The following is a 7,959-nucleotide window of genomic DNA, read 5'->3' as shown; positions in this document are numbered from 1 at the left end:
AAGCTGTTGAAGGCGGCAGCTCACACCCCCTCCGTCAGGAGCAGAGACAGATAGAGAGAGACAGAGTTTGTTTTTCAATCAAAAATCAATACGTGCCCTTCGAGCTTTTAAGTATGCGAAGCACCGTGCAGCATGTCGCTTCAGGAAGCAGCTGCACAAAAGATAGCAACGTGAAGATAATCTTTCAACATTTTTAGACGAGCGTCCGTATCGTCTAGGTGTGCGAACAGCCCCCATGCTCAATCCCCCTACGTCAGGATCAGAGAAAGTCAGCGCAAGAGAGAGAAGAAAAGTAAGCTGGGTAGCTTCTCAGCCATTTGCCAATAGCGTCCCTTGTATGAAATCAACTGGGCAAACCAAATAAGGAAGCATGTACCAGAAATTAAAAGACCCATTGTCCGCAGAAATCCGCGAACCAGCAAAAAATCCGCGATATATATTTAAATATGCTTACATATAAAATCCGCGATGGAGTGAACCTGCGAAAGGCGAAGCGCGATATAGCGAGGGATCACTGTATACACATACATATATATACATATACATATACATATATATATATATATACATACATATATATATATACATACATATATATATACATACATATATATATACATACATATATATATATATATATATACACACACACACACATATACATATATATACATATATACACACATACATACAGTGGTGTGAAAAACTATTTGCCCCCTTCCTGATTTCTTATTCTTTTGCATGTTTGTCACACAAAATGTTTCTGATCATCAAACACATTTAACCATTAGTCAAATATAACACAAGTAAACACAAAATGCAGTTTTTAAATGATGGTGTTTATTATTTAGGGAGAAAAAAAATCCAAACCTACATGGCCCTGTGTGAAAAAGTAATTGCCCCCTTGTTAAAAAATAACCTAACTGTGGTGTATCACACCCGAGTTCAATTTCCGTAGCCACCCCCAGGCCTGATTACTGCCAACCCTGTTTCAATCAAGAAATCACTTAAATAGGAGCTGCCTGACACAGAGAAGTAGACCAAAAGCTAGACATCATGCCAAGATCCAAAGAAATTCAGGAACAAATGAGAACAGAAGTAATTGAGATCTATCAGTCTGGTAAAGGTTATAAAGCCATTTCTAAAGCTTTGGGACTCCAGCAAACCACAGTGAGAGCCATTATTCACAAATGGCAAAAACATGGAACAGTGGTGAACCTTCCCAGGAGTGGCCGGCCGACCAAAATTACCCCAAGAGCGCAGAGACCACTCATCCGAGAGGTCACAAAAGACCCCAGGACAACGTCTAAAGAACTGCAGGCCTCACTTGCCTCAATTAAGGTCAGTGTTCACGACTCCACCATAAGAAAGAGACTGGGCAAAAACGGCCTGCATGGCAGATTTCCAAGACGCAAACCACTGTTAAGCAAAAAGAACATTAGGGCTCGTCTCAATTTTGCTAAGAAACATCTCAATGATTGCCAAGACTTTTGGGAAAATACCTTGTGGACTGATGAGTCAAAAGTTGAACTGTTTGGAAGGCAAATGTCCCGTTACATCTGGCGTAAAAGGAACACAGCATTTCAGAAAAAGAACATCATACCAACAGTAAAATATGGTGGTGGTAGTGTGATGGGTCTGGGGTTGTTTTGCTGCTTCAGGACCTGGAAGGCTTGCTGTGATAGATGGAACCATGAATTCTACTGTCTACCAAAAAATCCTGAAGGAGAATGTCCGGCCATCTGTTCGTCAACTCAAGCTGAAGCGATCTTGGGTGCTGCAACAGGACAATGACCCAAAACACACCAGCAAATCCACCTCTGAATGGCTGAAGAAAAACAAAATGAAGACTTTGGAGTGGCCTAGTCAAAGTCCTGACCTGAATCCAATTGAGATGCTATGGCATGACCTTAAAAAGGCGGTTCATGCTAGAAAACCCTCAAATAAAGCTGAATTACAACAATTTTGCAAAGATGAGTGGGGCCAAAATTCCTCCAGAGTGCTGTAAAAGACTCATTGCAAGTTATCGCAAACGCTTGATTGCAGTTATTGCTGCTAAGGGTGGCCCAACCAGTTATTAGGTTCAGGGGGCAATTACTTTTTCACACAGGGCCATGTAGGTTTGGATTTTTTTTTTCTCCCTAAATAATAAAAACCACCATTTACAAACTGCATTTTGTGTTTACTTGTGTTATATTTGACTAATGGTTAAATGTGTTTGATGATCAGAAACATTTTGTGTGACAAACATGCAAAAGAATAAGAAATCAGGAAGGGGGCAAATAGTTTTTCACACCACTGTATATATACACATACATATATATACACATACATATATATACATATACATACATATACATATACATATACAGTGATCCCTCGCTATATCGCGCTTCGCCTTTCGCGGCTTCACTCTATCGCGGATTTTATATGTAAGCATATTTAAATATATATCGCTGATTTTTTGCTGGTTCGCGGATTTCTGAGGACAATGGGTCTTTTAATTTCTGGTACATGCTTCCTCAGTTGGTTTGCCCTGTTGATTTCATACAAGGGACGCTATTGGCAGATGGCTGAGAAGCTACCCAACTTACTTTCTCTCTCTCTCTCTTGCGCTGACTTTCTCTGATCTTGACATAGGGGGTGTGAGCAGGGGGGCTGTTCGCACACCTAGACGATACGGACGCTCGTCTAAAAATGCTGAAAGATTATCTTCACGTTGCTACCTTCTGTGTGCAGCTGATTCGTGAAGCGACATGCTGCACGGTGCTTCGCATACTTAAAAGCTCAAAGGGCACGTATTGATTTTTGACTTTGTTTTTCTCTATCTCTGTCTCTCTCTCTCTCTCCCTGCTCCTGACGGAGGGGGTGTGAGCTGCCGCCTTCAACAGCTTTGTACCGGCGGTGCTTCGTATACTTAAAAGCCAAACAGCCCTATTGATTTGTTTGCTTTCCTCTCTGTTTCCTTTGAAGAGGAAGATATGTTTGCATTCTTTTAATTGTGAGACAGAACGGTCATCTCTGTCTTGTCATGGAGCACAGTTTAAACATTTGAAAAAGAGACAAATGTTTGTTTGCAGTGTTTGAATAAAGTTCCTGTCTCTCTACAAACTCCTGTATTTCTGTGCAAATCTGTGACCCAAGCATGACAATATAAAAATAACCATATAAACATATGGTTTCTACTTCGCGGATTTTCACCTTTCGCAGGGGGTCCTGGAATGCAACCCCCGCGATCGAGGAGGGATTACTGTACACATACATACATATATATATATATAATATATACATATATATAAAGTGATACCTTGAGATACGAGTTTAATTCATTCCGTGACCGAGCTCTTAAGTCAAAAAAGCTTGTATCTCAAATTAATTTTCCCCATTGAAATTAATTGAAATGAGATTAATTCGTGCAAGCCCCCATAAAAAAAACCCCAATTTTTTGTTAGCTGTTTTCAACCTAAGAAAAACTTATTTATAATGAACAAATATTGTATACAAACAAAATAAAACCTAATACATAAAAGAGAATCTGAAGAAATAAACAGACGTTGGCAAAGCCGATTAGCGTATTGTAATGTTTTTTTTCCTTTCACTTCACTTTTGCTTAACTTAATTTTCTTTTTCACTACTTTTTTTTCTTTTTTGCCACGCTTTCATCACTTTCATTCGCATGGTGTTTCAATAGAAACCTCCAAGGAGCTTTGTTTAGTCCTCCCCTTTAGAATGTTTCTGAAATGAGTTAGGCAAGTGACATGAAATAGCGGCGCTGCAAGTTCAGTTTCATTTCAATAAAGTCAGATGTTAGGCAAGTGTCATTAAATAGCATGGCTGCACATTCAGTTTCTTTTCAATAACATCAGGCGTTAGGCAAGTGACATTAAATAGCGGTGCTGCAAGTTCAGTTTCATTTCAGTAAAGTCAGGCGTTAGGCAAGTGTCATTAAATAGCGCCACTGTATGATCAGTTGTAATTTTTTCCCAGAGTGTTTCTTTTCTTTAAAGTTCGAAACTTTTTCCCACATTGCAAACACTTCCTTTATCTCACTTTAAGAGATAAACTTCTCCGCGATACCAATCTCCTGCAAAACCTCCGTATGTTGCTGAGTATGTAGTTCCGTCAACTCCTCTGTCGTCAGTTCCTCGGAATGTGTGAGGACAAGCTCTTTGATGGCTCGTATTTCGAATTTTGGCTCGTAACTCAAGACAAAAAATCGACCTAGTGACGGCTCGTATCTCAAAAAACTCGTACATTGGGGCACTCGTATCTCAAGGTATCACTGTATATATATATAAAAAATTTGACAGTAGGTAGCAGGTGTTTTTCTTGGAATGCGGTGTTCTTCCGCCATGCAAAGCACTTTTTGTTACGACCAAATAACTCAATTTTTGTCTCTTCAGTCCAAAGCACTTTGTTCCAAAATGAATCTGGCTTGTCTAAATGAGTATTTGCATACAACAAGCAACTCTGTTTATGGCATGAGTGCAAAAAGGGCTTCTTTCTCATCACACTGCCGTACTGATATTCTTTGTGCAAATTGCGCTGAATTGTAGAACGATGCACAGATACACCCTCTGCAGCAAGATGTTCTTGCAGGTCTTTGGAAGTGATCTGTGGGTTGTCTGTAACCATTCTCACAATCCTGCGCATATGCCACTCCAGTATTTTCCTTGGCCTACCAGACCTGGGTTTAACAGCAACTGTGCCTGTGGCCTTCCATTTCCCGATTACATTCCTTACAGTTGAAACTGACAGTTTAAACCTCTGAGATAGCTTTTTGTAGCCTTCCCCTAAACCATGATACTGAACAATCTTTGTTTTCAGATCTTTTGAGAGTTGCTTTGAGGATCCCATGCTGTTACTCTTCAGAGGAGAGTCAAAGGGAAACACAACTTGCAATTGACCACCTTCAATATCTTTTCTCATGATTGGACACACCGGTCTATGAAGTTCAAGGCTTAACAAGCTAATCCAACCAATTTGGTGTTGCAAGTAATCAGTATTGAGCAGGTACATGTATTCAAATCAGCAAAATTACAAGGGTACCCAAATTTTTGCACAGCCAGTTTTTCACATTTGATTTAATTACATACAACTAAATACTGCTTCACTAAAAATCTTTGTTCGGAAAACACCCCAGTACTCAGATGTTCCTAGTTAAAGACTGACATACCACTTATCTTTTTTTGTTGAAAGTAAATCATTATGCAGGCTGAGAGGGGTTCCCATACTTTTTCATATGACTGTAGTTTTCAACAGTTTGCTATCCTTAGCTCTAGAGACATAAATGCTGCTTTCTGCAGTAGAGTTTAATTCAAACCATGTATGTGCGATTAATTTTTTACACTTAAGCGACCATTATAAAAGAAAATTCTTTATTGCAGAGCACGGACAATTTTTAATGTCTAATAGGCCGGATGAGAAGACAACATCTAGAAATCAAGTTGCATCATCAAGCAGCTATGATCAGAAAGTCTGGCCATTTCAAGTGACTTGTTAACAGGGGAAGGGAAAGACCTAGAAATAAAAATGTCTAATCTCCAGTAAGAGTAGAAATATGAAAATGTTTTAGTGAAGGGATTTAACAACCAAAAGAAACAGACCCAGTTATATCAAAAACAACTTTGAGAAGATAGCAAGTTGAGTGAATAATATGCAGAGAGAGCTGGAATTTTGTCAAACATGGTTCATAAATTTTTTCCATCCATACATTACCATAACCAAATGTATTAGTATTGTCTAAACCCGAAGAGAATAACCACTTTGCATTTCCTACAGCTAGACGATGCAGAGGCCACTACAAAGCAGGTTTTGGAATCTGGAAATATCTTTGGTCAATAACCTGGATTGCTGGAAAAACTTGTGACAAATGGCCTTAAAAATAAAAATGGCGGGTGCCCATTCCTGAGGAATTAATTTCACAAAATGAATTTTTTATACATTCATAAAATGTAATCTTTTCTGCAGGCAACAGTAATACATGACCCTACTTTAAAATGCATAATATATATAATCAAACTTCACCATATTGTAACAAGAAAAATATCTAAAAACTCACCGTTTTTTTTTTCCTTCTTGTCTTTCTTCCCCTTCTTCACCACTTTCTCTGTTAAGCAAAACAGGCAAATTTAAGCACAAAAAATTTGTGGAAAAAAAACCAAAAGAATGAATATAGGTTGTCCTAATTAAAAAAAAAAATGATATGAAAAACTTGCAACATTTATGTGTTTCTAAGCTTGTTTCATGCCATCCATATTCCTTACAAAATCTTTTCATTGCACCCAGGAACAGGCACGATCAACCGATCAACAGATATAATGAACTTTGTCTCCAGGGGAAAATGAAGACTTTACATCAACTCGAGAGAGAAAAAAAAAAATATAATATATAAATAACAACCAACCAACCAACCAAAAAAAAAAAAAAACACAAGAAATTCTGCTTTGGATCTCCTTTTGGATCTCAATTTTCTGCATAACAGAAGATCTGTACACATTTTACATACACATGTATAAATATATAAATATTATACATTAACTCTCGCTCTCATATATATATATATATATATACATATATATATATATATATATATATATATATATATATATATATATATACACATATACATATACACAGTGATCCCTCGCTATATCGCGCTTCGCGGCTTCACTCTATCGCGGATTTTATATGTAAGCATATTTAAATATATATCGCGGATTTGTTTGCTGGTTCGCGGATTTCTGAGGACAATGGGTCTCTAATTTCTCTGGTTACATGCTTCCTCAGTTGGTTTGCCCAGTTGATTTCATACAAGGGACGCTATTGGCAGATGGCTGAGACAGCTACCCAACTTACTTTTTGTTTCTCTCTCTCTCGCGCTGACTTTCTCTGATCCTGACGTAGGGGGTGTGAGCAGGGGGGCTGTTCGCACACCTAGACGCTACGGACGCTCGTCTCTAAAATGCTGAAGATTATCTTCACGTTGCTACCTTCCCTGTGCTGCAGCTGCTTCCTGAAGTGACATGCTGCACGGTGCTTCGCATACTTAAAAGCTCAAAGGGCACGTATTGATTCTTTCACTGTTTGTTTTCCTCTGTCTCTCTCTCCCCTCCTCTCTCTCTCTCTGCTCCCCCCCCCCCCCCCCCCCCCTGACGGAGGGGGTGTGAGCTGCCGCCTTCAACAGCTTTGTACCGGCGGTGCTTCGTATACTTAAAAGCCAAACAGCCCTATTGATTTGTTATGCTTTCCTCTCTGTTTCCTTAGAAAGAGAAGATATGTTTGCATTCTTTTAATGTGAGACAGAACGGTCATCTCTGTCTTGTCATGGAGCACAGTTTAAACTTTTGAAAAAGAGACAAATGTTTGTTTGCAGTGTTTGAATAACGTTCCTGTCTCTCTACAACCACCTGTGTTTCTGCGCCAAATCTGTGACCCAAGCATGACAATATAAAAATAACCATATAAACATATGGTTTCTACTTCGCGGATTTTCTTATTTCGCGGGTGGCTCTGGGAACACAACCCCCCACGATGGAGGCGGGATTACTGTATTATATAAAAATAAATAAAACCCTAAGCCTAAAAGTGCAATGATGTTATGTCACGTTTTTAGTCACGCTTTAAATCGAGCTTATTTTAAAACCTACATATATATGTTCGGTATCATTCTTTTCAGAATTTATTGAACTTTAATGTGATGTTGTTAGATTTTCAGATTCTTATTTCGTTTTTAAATTATAAACTAAAATATCAAGAAAGTCATCCTAGAGTTTGCAGCAAGAAAGTACAAAAACATTAGGCATTATTACACAGATCCAATAAAATAAAAATACAATAACTGACAACCAGAGTTATCACATATACATACACTCAAGATTGGTACAAAGAAGAATATATACTTTTAACAGTACACAGAATTTAGCATTCAGCAGCAATCCTACAAGCAACAGAATTCAA

The 7,959-nt window shown here is 38.4% G+C and overlaps 1 protein-coding gene across 2 annotated transcripts in view; it reads right to left on the bottom strand.

The window, feature by feature from the left end:
• Positions 1-7,959, bottom strand: part of abcf1 (ATP-binding cassette, sub-family F (GCN20), member 1) — a 546,353-nt gene that overhangs the window by 215,691 nt on the left and 322,703 nt on the right. Inside the window, exon 3 of one of the 2 annotated variants that reach the window (XM_051920392.1) lies at positions 6,062-6,109. The exons of the other annotated variant lie outside the window; for it this stretch is intronic. The gene's annotated coding sequence lies outside the window, so the exon portion shown is untranslated. The remainder of the gene's footprint in view (positions 1-6,061; positions 6,110-7,959) is intronic. 2 annotated transcript variants of the gene reach the window in all.

Source organism: Erpetoichthys calabaricus, chromosome 1, assembly GCF_900747795.2.
Source record: "Erpetoichthys calabaricus chromosome 1, fErpCal1.3, whole genome shotgun sequence".
Taxonomy (NCBI): domain Eukaryota; kingdom Metazoa; phylum Chordata; class Cladistia; order Polypteriformes; family Polypteridae; genus Erpetoichthys; species Erpetoichthys calabaricus.
This window is presented reverse-complemented; position numbering and strand designations above follow the sequence as displayed.